General features: G+C 52.6%; 1 protein-coding gene across 2 annotated transcripts in view; it reads right to left on the bottom strand.

Annotated features, from left to right (window-relative positions):
- STEAP3 (STEAP3 metalloreductase) overlaps positions 1–13571 on the bottom strand; it is a 48520-nt gene extending 34949 nt beyond the window's left edge. Inside the window, exon 1 of one of the 2 annotated variants that reach the window (XM_055397947.2) lies at positions 13488–13571. The gene's annotated coding sequence lies outside the window, so the exon portion shown is untranslated. Of the gene's footprint in view, positions 1–6346; positions 6575–13487 lie in introns of those variants that run through there. The other variant, XM_055397946.2, reaches the window with a different exon arrangement.
- Between the last annotated feature and the right edge of the window lie 631 nt (positions 13572–14202).

Below are 14202 nucleotides of genomic sequence, written 5' to 3' on the forward strand. Positions count from 1 at the left end.
GAAGATCCCACATGCTGTGGAACAACTAAGCCCATATTCTACTACAACTACTGAGCCCACGTGCTGCAATTACTGAAGCCTGAGCCCCAGAGCCTGCGCTCCTCGGTAAGAAGCCACCGCAACGACTGCGGAAAAGCCAGGGAAGCAACGAAGATCTAACATGGTCAAAAACAAATAAATAAAATTATATATGTATTATAAAAAAGAAGCCATACTGCTGGGCAGGCCTTCCCTGGTGGTCCAGTGGTTAAGAATCAGTCTTTCAAAGCAGAGGACGCGAGTTCAGTCCCTGGTCAGGGGAACTAAGATCCCACATGCCAACGAGGAACTAAGCCCAGGAGCTGCAACTACTGAGCCTGCACACTGTGCTCTGCAACAAATGATCCCAAGTGCCACACAGCCAAATAAATAAAGAAGAAAAAAAAAAAAAACCTACTGCTGGGCTGCATCCCCAGGATTTTTGATGCTGCCGGTTCTAGGACCACAGGCTGAAAACACTGCAGCAGATGCTCACAAAAGGTCTGTGTGAGGGGTGAGTGAATTAATGAATCACTCGCACATGAGAACCACTCCGGATCTGACTTCCTCCTTGAATTCTTATAGTCAGGCCTAGCCTTTAGGCCACCTCCCTCATAAAGCCTCCCTGACCCCTGGGACCCCAGGGGTCAGTTCAGTTCAGTCGCTCAGTCGTGTCCGACTCTTTGCGACCCCATGAATCACAGCACGCCAGGCCTCCCTGTCCATCACCAGCTCCCGGAGTTCACCCAAACTCATGTCCACAGAGTCGATGATGCCATCCAGCCATCTCATTCTCGGTCGTCCCCTTCTCCTCCTGCCCCCAACCTTTCCCAGCATCAGAGTCTTTTCCAGTGAGTCAATTTGTCGCATGAGGTGGCCAAACTATTGCAGTTTCAGCTTTAGCATCAGTCTTTCCAATGAACACCCAGGATTGATCTCCTTTAGAATGGACTGGTTGGATCTCCTTGCAGTCCAAGGGACTCTCAAGACTCTTCTCCAGCACCACAGTTCAAAAGCATCAATTCTTCAGTGCTCAGCTTTCTTCACAGTCCAACTCTCACATCCATACATGACCACGGGAAAAACCATAGTCTTGACTAGGCGGACCTTTGTTGGCAAAGTAACGTCTCTGTTTTTTAATATGCTATCTAGGTTGGTCATAACTTTCCTTCCAAGGAGTAAGTGTCTTTTAATTTCATGGCTGCAATCAGCATCTGCAGTGATTTTGGAGCCCAAAAAAATAAAGTCTGACACTGTTTCCACTGTTTCCCCATCTATTTCCCATGAAGTGATGGGACCAGATGCCATGATCTTTGTTTTCTGAATGTTGAGCTTCAAGCCAACCTTTTCACTCTCCTCTTTCACTTTCATCAAGAGGCTTTTGAGTTCCTCTTCACTTTCTGTAGCTCTCCTATACTCCTCAGTCTTGAGGGCCAGGTGTGCCCCATCCCTGCATACACTTTGGCCTCCCAAAGCTGGCTCTTTCTGGTTAAGGAGAAGGCAGTCAAGGCTATGGTGGCACTGCCCACTCAGCCAATGAGGCGAACCCTCCAGGCAAACTGCTCCCACGGCCCCCCTCCCCGTCCCGTGTGTGGGTCACCAGGCCCTCTGCAGGGGGTCACTTCTCCCACTGAGGGAGAAGAGAGTGGAGAAACCAGGAGGCCACATAGATCCCGTGGACCCAGGAGCCCCCAACACATCAGCTGGGTGATCTCCCCAAAAGACTTAGTTTCCTGAAGGACCAAGAATTCAGATGGCCTGAAGTCATATCCATATCCATGTATTCTTTCACTAGGATTTGACAGCCAGGCCTGGAGGAAATGCTCACTTGCACAGTTCATCACTACCTACCGTCAGCACAGAGGCAGGAGGGTGGTCATTGCTGCTTGCAAGGGGGAGGGAGGAAGTCCCGGTGGTCAGCACCAAGGCCAGTGGCGCAAAACAGGGAAGATGCTAGCAAGGGGCCCTGTGCTACACAACCCCAGGGGCACCATTTACATTGTGATCCATGTGAACAGTGCCCTCTGGAGTTGTGCAGTGCACATCCTGTGCGGTTTTACGTAAAGGTTGGTGCTGCCAACCCTGGTCTGAATACCCACTGCGTACTCAGCAGGTGTTCTGGTTGCTGCTGCTGCTGCTAAGTCGCTTCAGTCGTATCCGACTCTGTGTGTGACCCCATAGATGGCAGCCCACCAGGCTCCTCTGTCCCTGGGATTCTCCAGGCAAGAATACTGGAGTGGGTTGCCATTTCCTTCTCCAATGCACACATGCATACTAAGTCGCTTCAGTCATATCTGACTCTGTGCGACCCCATGGACAGCAGCCGACCAGGTTCCTCTGTCCATGGGATTCTCTAGGCAAGAATACTGGAGTGGGTTGCCATTTCCTTCTCCAGGTGTTCTGGCAGGTGGCTAAAAAGACAGTTTGTCTGTTTGAGGCTCTTAGGGGAAAGGTCGGCTACACCCTGTAGCAAGGAGAAAAGTGCTTGAATGAGGGCGCGCCCAGCACTGTGGGAGCCAGGGAGGAACACTTGCCTCTGCCCAGTGAGGTCAGGGTGCTGGCACGTGGAGGCAGCCAGCTCCCTATGGACTGGTTAAGTCAGCCAGGTTGGAGGCTGTCAGGCAGCGGCAACTGAATCTGCCGCCTCAGCGATGGGGGTTGGATGGCTTCTCGCTTTCCAGGGACACTTGGTGTTGCAATTCCTGGGGCCAGATGGGACTTGTGGCTGGTTGCTGCCTCAACCCTTTCCCCTTGCCATGATGTACATTTGCACATCCAGCAATGGGCCCACCTGGCCCTGAGGGCTCCCCTGCCCCAGGGAGGATAGAGGAAGGGAAAGGGGCAGGTCCCCAGACTTTCGCCAAACAGCTCAGCCTGCCTCACATGGCCAGATTCTTGGGTTTGGGGTGCATGTCTCCTGACTTTGCCCAGCTGATGGGCCACCTTTTCCAGGAAGCCTCTGGGGTGCCTGACCCTGACCCTCAGGGGCCTCTTCCTCTGAACTCTTAGGGATAGTGGGACTCATCCTCCACTCTCCAACTGCTCTGTGTGGGGATGGTCGTCATGCCACTCCCTTCCAACCACCTGCTGCAGGCCAGCTCCACACAGAACTCTGACTTTTGTTAGAAGTCTAGTAGTAGACCGAGTAAAGCCGCTCAGTCGTGTCTGACTCTTTGCGACCCCATGGACGGTAGCCTACCAGGCTTCTCTGTCCATGGGATTCTCCAGGCAAGAATACTGGAGTGGGTTACCATTTCCTTCTCCAGGGGATCTTCCCGACCCAGGGATTGAACCCGGGTCTCCCGCATTGGAGGCAGACGCTTTAACCTCTGAGCCACCAGGGAAATCTATGAGAACTCAAAGAGCTGGTCCAGGTGGTCCTGGAAGCACCTCCCGGCTTCCTCCTGGGCCCTGACGGATGGAGGGGACCCTGTGCTCTGTGACTCAGCCTGCAGTCCTGTCACATTACCATTGACTACACATACTGGTTGGCTCGTCTATCATCCCACCAGACTAGGGGCCACTTTGGACTCATTTCTGTCTCTAGCATCTGGTCCCCACTCCAGTGCTCTTGCCTGGAGAATCCCAGGGACGGGGGAGCCTGGTGAATTGCAGTCCATGGGGTCGCTAAGAGTCGGACACAACTGAGTGACTTCACTTTCACTTTTCACTTTCATGCATTGGAGAAGGAAATGGAAACCCACACCAGTGTTCTTGCCTGGAAAATCCCAGGGCCGGGGGAGCCTGATGGGCTGCCGTCTATGGGGTCGCACAGAGTCGGACACGACTGAAGTGACTTAGCAGCAGCAGCATCTGGTCTGGGACCTAGCACCATGTAGGTGGTCCATCAATGTTTGTGGTTTGGATGGCTTAACTGCTAGACTCTGTGCCTGAGGGCAGAGTGCTCTTGGGAGTGAGCTCTGGCTGTTCACCCCAGAGCCTAGCTGGGGTCCTCCTCTACCCAGAGGGGATTAAATCATATGATGAGTTTCGATGTCCTACTGTAGCTTGCTTATACTGTTAGTTAGAACTGGCCAGACATTTATTTCACTGTTTAATGAACTTAGTAACACAGAAGACTAATGCATAGCTGCACTCACACACTGCAAATAAATAGAATGACACAGTTCGACTCATGCAACTCTGGCCAAAGTAGGAAATCAAACACCACATCTGAGGCACATCAGGGTGCAGCCTGGTAAGGACAAACCCAGGGAAGGAGGCTTCAGGGATGCTGGGCCAATGAGCCAGGAGGTAGCAACCATTCAGAGCGATCTGGCCAGTCTCCATCAGGGAATAGTACCTGGGGCAGGCGAGGCACAGCTGTGGCTTCGGGCAGATGAATTCCTTGGCTTTTCCCAATCAAGACCCACCTGGCCTATGGTCATGACTCTGGACAGCCTTCCTTCCTTATGCTTTTTCCTGATCAAGTCATAGACTTAATCTCTGTGCCTGAAAAGTCTTTTCCTTCCAAATGACAAAATTCAAGGTACAGCAGAAAGGCCAGTCCTCTGTGAAGCCCTCACCTTACCTCCTCTTCCAGGCAGGATTAACCTCCTTCCCCTGGTCCCCTTGGCTCCCTGCAGCATGCTAACAGGATGGAACCAGCATATAATGGTAGGAACTTTCTCTGAGAGGCCCAAAGGGTGGATGGTGGTGGAGTTCCCAGCCTCCTTAAATCTCCATCGCCCTTCCCCATGTGCTAATGTTAATATTAAAATGAACACACTTTGATATGAATAATTCACATTTCCCAGTCTGGTAAATGTGACAGCTCCGACAAAATCTTTCCCATTTTATAAATCTGAAAGAGACAATCTAAGTACAAAGCCGGCTACTTGTTAGGCAAATAGATATGGTTTTCAGGGAAGTCCCCTAGTTCCTCCTTCCCTCCACATGACTGCCCCTAAAGCCACGTCATGTAGAAATCCCGGTCTCCCTGGGGCTATGAGGTCCGCCAGCCCTTCCCTACTGAGATGCAGCTGGGAGGTCACAGCCCAGTACCCAGAAAGTGTCTGGCACACGCCACACCAGCAACAATCAGGAGTCAAAGAAGAGACGACGAGGTGGGGTCTGACTCACACGGTGGACAGACTCTGACTGTGGACTTGTACACTCAGGGTATCACTGCTTCCATTCACAGATGAGAAAACCGAGGTCAAGTTAGGACTTCCTGATGGCCCCTAGATGGCTCTTGCCCTAGCCCCATCCAGGCCTGCTCATGCACATGGGTGTGAGTAATAGCCAGTCATCTGGTCTCCACGGAGCTCTGAGGTGGTCTCGGCTTCCTCTCCACTCTCCCTCCACCCAGCTCAGCTGCCCAAACTCATACTTTTCAAGCTCTCATTCTCAAGTTTTTCCTGCAAATCCAGGGCTGCCCTCTGTCCTAGATGCGAAACCACAGCAGCACCGGCCCTCCCTCCCTGATCTCAGGTTGAGGGGTCCAGGGGGCAAGAAGGAGGTGCTACCTGTGTCCAGTTGCCCACCCCCCAAACCCCCACAGCTGACCTGACAGGAGACAGCATAGAAGATGCCATCTCAAGTACAGGTTTAAAAGCTGGGTCACAGACACGCACATCTAATTGGTGCGTTTCTATTTTTTTTCCTGTGGGCATTTTCCCTTTCTGATGGACTCTAACAAACATTTTACTGTTATATTTCTTGTAATACTGCCTAGAATCATTATTTAGACATCATTAAAAAATCATTATATTTTTAAAAGGAAGGCTGAACAGTTCCTACAGAAGAGAATAACAAAGCAGGGGTGCGTGCACATGCATCCATACACAGCCCTGCACACACACAGACACATATACGCGAGTTTGGCTGGACAGAAAAGAGGTTTATCATCACACTGCCTGCAAAACAGAGGTGGATGAATAATTTACAAGGCTTTTTACAAACATTTAGATTTTTGAAACATTCTAAAAAAAATCCGGTTCGACTATTTACAGCAGCAGTTCTCTGATAAACCAACCCAGAAGTGGTTACTAATAAGTAAAATTTACAATTCCCAAATGAACCCGCCTTCCCTTTTTTTTTTTTTTAACACACCAGAACCCACAAAGCCAGTACTCACATTAACCGAAGGCACTGTGTGTGATAAATCCTTGAACCCTTTACTAAGGTTTCTGACTTAATGTGCTGATGATAAGATTTCCCATTTTGGCAAGAACATCACCAGATGGTGCTCTTTGGTGCCAGTTCTAAAACAGGGGCTCCCCGAGATGCTGGGGTACACTCAAGCAGATCAGGATTGGAGGGGCTGGAGAGAGGGCCCCACATGCTGCCCAGGCCATGTGGCTCTGCACCCTATAACCAGACTCACCCACGACAAGCCGATGCGAGGGTCTGACGCACGCGTCCCTTGACAGCCCCACTGTGATCTGGCCACCCGTTCTCCCTGGGGTCTCCCCCTGACCTGACTTTGGCTTGGAACACAGAACTCAGGCGGATGATCAGAAGGCGTGGGACTGCCAGGGGCTTGGACAGCCGGGCTGCCACCGCCTCAGCCTGCACTCTGGTTCCCGGCTGCCGGGAGTGAACGTAGCAGTGACTGATGCTTGGTTTCAGAGTGCACTGCGAGCGAGTGGCTTGGGCTTGATACTTCCTGTTTAGGGAGGAAACCTCACTGGTGATAATTAGTGGCTCAGACTCAAGTCTCTTGGCTGCAGGAACTGAGGCACGACAGCCAGCAGAACCCAGGATACATAAAATGAATAAATGTCATCCAACGCAGGGCAGACTGCCTCACCACAGGAGTCTGTGTGTGTGTGTGTGTGTGTGTGTGTGTGTGTGTGTGTGAGACAGAGAGAGAGAGTGCCTTTTCTTCTCAGACACAAAGCCAAACGTAATGGCTGCAGAAAATGGCAATTTACCAATTGCTTCAGGGGGTAATTTATTGCAATCACTGTGGCTGTCATTGGCTTAGTGATAATTCTTTCTACATTAGGTGCCAACAAGGCTTCACAGTCATCTTTACTAGCTAGTGGGTGCCTCTCTCCCGTGGGAAGACAGACAGAAGGACGAACAGAAAGACAATACTGTCCAGGGGACATAGCTTGGATGGGGAAGGCCTGCCTGTGCAGTGACCCTGGAGGCCAGGCCACACCAACAACACAGGGGGAGGCCAGAGGTGTGGAAGCTTTTGTATCATTGAAGTAAACTATGCCAAGTTCGGAGAAGGCAATGGCACCCCACTCCAGTACCCTTGCCTGGAAAATCCCATGGATGGAGGAGCCTGGTGGGCTGCAGTCCATGGGGTCGCGAAGAGTCGGACACGACTAAAGTGACTTAGCAGCAGCAGCGTGCCAAGTTCAGTCTTACGACAAGTACCTTTGTTTTCAATTTGTTGGAAAACTGGTGATTTTGGGAAACTAGCTGTGAGGAACTATGGGCATCTGGGCCTTTGATGACCAGAATACACATCCTGGTCTCCAGACAGGTTTACTCTTATTACCAGCAACAGGTCAGGGCCTGCATGGTTCTCGGCTAAGGCTCCTCTGTCTCACCCTGTGGGCAGGGAGGGGCATTGTGGAATGTCTCCCGAGTCTAGCCTAGACCAGCAATGCACAGACTGACTTTCCCCTGATCAACTCATCTGCCACCCCTCCTTCTAGTCCCCACTGCTCCCCTCTTCTGCCAGTGCCATCATCTCCACCTGAAGTCTTGGCATCCTTCCGTCCATTCACACTCCTCTTCCCTGAAGATCTAGCCTGAGTCCTTGGGCATGCAAGGCACCTCCAGCTGCGCCCCCCCTCAGAGCCCCCCACCCATCTCCCTCATTCTGAATACAGAGGCAGCTGTCCTCATGGGGGATCTAGTTAGACAGATCTAGGTGTGAATTCAGGTTTGACCGTGCACAGCTATGTGACCTTGGGCAGGCTACTTTCCTTCTCTGTTCTGATGGTTAAGCAAGACAGTAAGCAGGAAAGCTCCCAAACCTACATCTTAGAACTGCTATTTCGTATGCATGGCCTGTGTTCTGCTGTAGGCCACCGGCCACATGCAGCCCTGGACTCTTTCCCTTCCGCTGCCAAGGAGCATTCTGTATCCTCATTTGGCTTCCCAGTTGACTGTAAGTTCCCTGAGGGCTCTCCACTCCTGTGTACCTACACAGCCTCTTGGAGAAGCGGCCCTGTCAGGAAACCACACTTCCTTCTGAAAGCAAACCCTCCAGGCATGAGCTCCAGGCATGAACAGCACCCCCATGGTTCCAGCTGTGATGCCCTGCCCCCTGGGGCTCTCCCAAAGCCACTAGTTGTGTCCTGAGCTCCCCCAATCTTGTGATTCCCTCTCCCTTCACATGTCGCACAGAGCCATGCCAGATCAGAATGTTCTGGAAGAGCTGTAGCAAAACTTTGTTGTTGATTTGTCGCTCTGTCATGTCTGACTCTTTGTGACTACACGGACTGTAGCCCGCCAGGTTCCTCTGTCTATGAGATTTCCCAGGCAAGAATACTGGAGCAGGTTATCATTTCCTTCTCCAGGGGATCTTCCTGACCCAGGGGTGAAACCCCCATCTCCTGCATTGCAGGCAGATTCTTTACCACTTGAGCCACAAGGGAAGGCCACAGCAAAATTACGAGAGGACAAAGGCCACCAAGCCAGAACTCACAGAGCTGTCAGATCTCCAGCCTTCTAATCTAGGAACACCAGGAGGGCAGGGCTTTCCCAGATTGAACCCCCTGAACTCTCATCACAACCCTTGGCCACCTGGCTCAGCATGTCTTGTTTCTTCCCTAAAAATTCCAGACGCCACCTGATTTCCAGCCAGTGTGGAGCCATCTCTGTAGATAGCCACAAGGGGCCTGCTCTGACCTCCAGGAGAGGCTCAGCCCCACACCAGGTCATGGCTCATTTGCCAGACCCCTACCCCACCATATCTGTGCAATACTGACCCACATACACGTCTGGCTGGGCACCTGGGCTTGGCACAGACCCATTTGATTCAAAAGGCCCACTGGGGTGACTCCACAGGCACTGTATTTGGCCAGGCTGTCTTTCACAAAATCTACCTGGAGGGCCCATCTCACAGGGCCACCTGAAGCCCCTTAACATCCTCAGCTGTCAGCCTTGAGTGATACACCTTCAGAGAGACCTTCATCCCAATAGCAGGGCATGCTGTCACCTCCCCAAGCCCACCAGTCAAATCACAGGCCTCCCCTTTCCACAGCCTGACAGCCACCAGAAGCGCTGGTCGCTACAATCATGGGTCCTCCCATCACAGATGGCACACAGGCTCTGGGAACCATGCTGTCTGCACTTGAACCAAGACAGCCTACTCCCCACAGAAGACTTAGGAGGCCCATTCACCAGTCCATAAACTCCTTTACATTTACCTTGACTGATTTGATAGTCTTGAGGCTGCATTTTTAACAGTTTAATCTCCTAATTGGATAGCTCTAAAAGGCTTAAAAACGTGCTGTGTGCTTCGACCCCACCTGGATCTCATTAAGCAGAAGGTGGAGTGAGCCCTTACTGCCTGATTGCAGGTCAATTAGGGCTCACCTGTGGCACGTTTTGCCAGATGACAATGGTGACTGATGAGGACAGACTGATTGGAAAGAGTTGAGCATCAGGTAATTCTCCAGTGACAGTGTTCCATACCTGAGGACGGGGGAAATCTTTTGCTCTGGGTTGAAGAGACAATGCAGGGGTTTATGATTCTGCATAAATTTGCAGCCACTGATCCTGCCAGGGCAGTGGTCAATACCTCCAGCTCAGGGAGGAGCCATCTCTGGTTTTGAATCCTGGCTCCCTCGCATTAGCTGTGGAACCTTAGTTCTCCCACTCATATTCAGAAATAAGTGGAGGGTGTTGGTTTTCGTGTGATTATAAACGACAACCTACACTCATTCTGCTAGAAGTGGGACTCAAACCAGGTCCTGAGTGCCTGACACCAAGTTAGTGCTCAGTAAATGTTGAATGAAGAAACAATTAGGCAAAATTTGGACAAGTAGTTATAGTCAGTGGTTAGAACAAATCTGGTGTCAAAAGAATGGAGTCTCATGTGTTCTTGGGAAACATAAGGCTGGGAGAATAGCACTGTCTATTTCATAGGACAGTTGGAAGGTTCAAGTGTGCTTGGCACGTGGGGAGCTGACTATTCAGTGATGATGACGATTGCTTTTCAGTTATGAAGTGGTGCTCACTGCATGCCAAGGGCAGGAAGGGCTGACACGCAGAGGTCTGGGAATGGCAGATCAGGTTGGACAGGTAGGTGGGCCCAGCTGTGGGGCGCAGATAGGAGGAAGTGAGACTTCTGTACCCAAATGTTTGAAAACCACCTAGTGTGCCATGTTCCCACCCCTTGCCTTCCCACCTCCAAGTTCTGTAACCCAAACTAAACTTAGGCCTGGGCTCAAGACCAGGTCTGCAACAGAGAAGGGGACCATGGAGGCCATGCTCTAGTGAACTGAGGGGTTCAGACAAGAGGAGCAAAGAGCCTGTAAGGTTCCCAGCTGCTTTTCACACTCAAACCCTGGGAGAATGGGAAGGGGTCTGATATTTACTGTACTCCTAAACCTCAGCACACACAGTGCATCCTCCCCCAGCAGGCACTATTGTTCCTGCTTTATTGGAATATCAGGTCCCAAGCCCTTAGCGAGGTCTTGTAGATGAAACAGGTTCCGAGAACGGAGGCCGTGCTTTAGGCCACACGGTAAAGGGCTCTGATGACTGCAAAGGCAGGCCCCCTCTGCAGTTAGCCACTCCACTGTTCAGGTTTGCAGCTATGGACTTTAGTCCTTATATTTCCCCTTTTAACTATCTGAAGCCTTGCCCAACACTCTGATATATCCTATAAAGGAAGGGCCCTGAGTTAAGGACAGAAAACTTGGAGGGGAGAGGAGTTCATCTGTTTGGCATCTCTAGGCCAAAGAGGGCATACCTATGATCCCAGTGTGACCAGGCCTGGTCCTGGGGAGCTCAACAAGCTTGAGGCTGTCTGTCCAACCCTCTAATGAACAAATGGCCTGGCCTGAGCTCCCTGCAAACTCTGAGGCCAGGGTCACCACATGCCAACTCCAGGCCTTCCTCCCCCAGGCCTGGCTGAGGTCACTTGTCCATCATTCAAGGCCTCCTTCAGGAAAACTTTTCTATCCCAGTGACAGCCCCTGCCCCATGAAGTCCATTCATCCATCAGACATTGCTTAAGTGTTGCAGGGAGAGTCAATTGACTCCATGTTCGATCTATTTCTTTGACTTGTTTTTCATCGCTTTTGTTATTATAATCATACGTTAGGGCCTGCCTCAAAGAACTCTGTCCCTCTGCCTGACTGTTAATCTGCTGCTGCTGCTAAGTCACTTCAGTCGTGTCCGACTCTGTGTGACCCCATAGACTGAAGCCCACCAGGCTCCCCCATCCCTGGGATTCTCCAGGCAAGAACACTGGAGTGGGTTGCCATTTCCTTCTCCAATGTGTCAAAGTGAAAAGTGAAAATGAAGTCGCTCAGTCATGTCTGACTCATAGCGACCCCATGGACTGCAGCCTACCAGGCTCCTCCGTCCATGGGATTTTCTAGGCAAGAGTACTGGAGTGGCTTGCCATTGCCTTCTCCGGACTGTTAATCTAGAGCGCCCTTATTCAGCTCCTAGGGAGATAATCTGACCCTGTCCACCAGTGAGTGGCTGTAAGAAAGACGAGAATAGCATATCCCTTTCCCAAGGCTGGCCATTCCCAGAGATGTTTTGCAAGACTGATGGCCTTTTTTACTTTACTTCCTCATTGCCTCTATTCTCCTTTTTTTTATCTTAGTTCCTCACTGCTTCTCTCTCTGGTTCTATAAAAGAACCTAGCACCCAGACCCCACAAGATGGTTTTTGGAGATATTAGTCTGCCATCTTCTCGATCAGCCAGCTTTTCAAATAAAGTCGTATTCCTTGCCTCAACACCTCATCTCCCGGTTAACTGGCATGTTGTGTGGAGAGTAGAGTGAACTTGTACTTGGTAACAAAAGCACCTGCTCCAAGCTGGCCCCTCTGGAGGCCACTGGGGATACAGATGCGGGTAGAGATGACTTAGATATGGTCTCAGCCCCCTAGGCACTCCTGACTAGATGCTGGGGGGTTCACTCTGCAGAATTGGACTCGGCCATCTGTGGGTAGGACCTTGTTGTTATTTAGTTGCTTAGTCGTGTCTGACTCTTTTGCGACCCCATGGACTGTATGTAGCCTTCCAGGCTTCTCTGTCTGTGGGATTTCCCAGGCAAGGATACTGGAGTGGGTTGCCATTTCCTTCTTCAGGGGATCTTCTCAACCCAGGGATTGAACCCATGTCTCCTGCATTGGCAGGTGGAATCTTTACCACTGAACCAACAAGGAAGACCTAGGTATCTGTATTTTTAAGAAACCATGCAGGTGACCGAGGGTCACACCCAGGTTAAGACTCTTCGGTCTTGTGGATTTTCTGGCCCCTAGCCTGGGATTCTTCAGGCTGCCACATTCCTCTGAGAGCATGACCTATCTCTCCCAGTAGTAGCATCCTCTTGGCTCTCATGTCAGATAAATCAGTGTACAAATCCTACTTTTGCAACTTAGTACTCCTTATAAAATACCCATGCTGCCTGACGCTCAGTTTCCCCAACTTAAATGCGATAATAATGGTGCCTTTCCATACTGAAGAATACTGTGTGCAAAGCAAGAATTCTGGTGTAGATAATGCACAATAAATGTCTGCTATTAATCATATCATCACTGGACTCTGGTGGACAGAAATACTTCCCTGTATTTCCAGGATCCCGCTCTGCAGCCTGCGTCTCAGAGGTGGCCTTGGAAACCTCTGAGGCCTCTCCCCAGAGTCCTCTGCCAGGGCTCCAACAAGACCTGTCTGCATTTTCCCTGAGGACCCAGCCTCCTGGTCCTCAAAGGACATACTAACTCGTCGTACCCTTCCCTTCATCTAACCCAGAGTGAGCAAAGTTCCAACCACGCCTCTCTGGGCAGCCTGCCCCAATTTCGGGGAAACCGGTAAGTTTGCCAGGCAAGAGCTCCGCGGGCAGAGGACACTGGTCAGCCCAGCCTCTTCCTGGTCAAGGTCGGGAGCCCCCGCCCCTGCCGCCTGCCCCGCCCGGGGCAGCCACAGGGCTGGGAGGCCTGGCGAGATGATCCCGCCCCCGGCTCCGGCGCTCCCCGGAGACCGCGGGCGGGAGCAGCGGGGAACGCGGGACCGCTGGACTCGGCGGGTCCGCGGGGTGCGGCGCGGGATGCAGCATCCCGGGGAATTAGCTCGGTCCCTTCGGCCACGACCCCGGCGCTGCGCGCGCCCGGCCCTGCCCACCTCGGGTGGCGCACGAGGTTGAGAAGGAAGGCACACAGGGAGTGGAGGACCCGGGACCCGGGTTCGCTGCCGCCGGGCACACGTGGCTGGGTCCCAGTCGCCCAGGTTTCCTGCACGCGTGGGCAGCCTCCGGGGCCGGGGTCCCTGGCAGCGCGCAGCCCCGCGGAGACCTGGGCGAGGGGTCACTCACCTTTCAGGCCCGCCGCTGCTCCGAGCGGCGGCAGCAGAAGGTCCGCGGCGGCGGAGGCGGTGGCCCGGCCCGGAGGCTCCTCCTCTCCCGGTGCCCCGCCCGCCCGCGGGGCCGGACCTGCAGGGGAGGCGGCCGCCCGCCTGCCGGCTGCTGCTGCTTATCCGGCTTGGCCACCTCCCCCGGGACCGCAATCGGGTAGCTGCAGGGTCCTCGGTCCCCGCCTGGTCCTGCAGCTCCAGCAGTGGTGGTGGGCGGGGGGGACGAACGACCCTCCCCTCCCCCGGCCTAATGTTCCTAAACCTCCGGAACGACTCCTCTATCTCCCCCATTAAAGTGGGCAACTCTTAACCCGGACAAGCAGGGCGTCTGGAGTCCAGGGTAACTTCTGGGACCAGCTGGCTCCCTTCATCCGAGGGACACCTCACATCCACGTCCATTTGATACTGCCAGGTTAAGTGGCAGGCCAAGTTCACACAGGTGGGAAGATGCCAAGGCACCAGTTCAACCTGGCTTCCTTCCATCCTGCACGGGGCGCAGCAGCGGAGGTCCCCTCCTCCACTAGGCTGCAGCCAGGCCTCCGTGCTTCCGTTGCTGCTCTGTCCCTGGTCTACCCTTACCGCAGACCTCTGACCCTTTTTCAGAATCCTCACTTGCAGGGCCTGGGAACTGGGGCAGGGCCCTTGGGAGGGAGTTAGTCTCCTCATCTAGACTTCCT

Source organism: Moschus berezovskii, chromosome 2, assembly GCF_049115385.1.
Source record: "Moschus berezovskii isolate FMDL1 chromosome 2, NW_MosBer_1.0, whole genome shotgun sequence".
Classification (NCBI taxonomy): Eukaryota; Metazoa; Chordata; class Mammalia; order Artiodactyla; family Moschidae; genus Moschus; species Moschus berezovskii.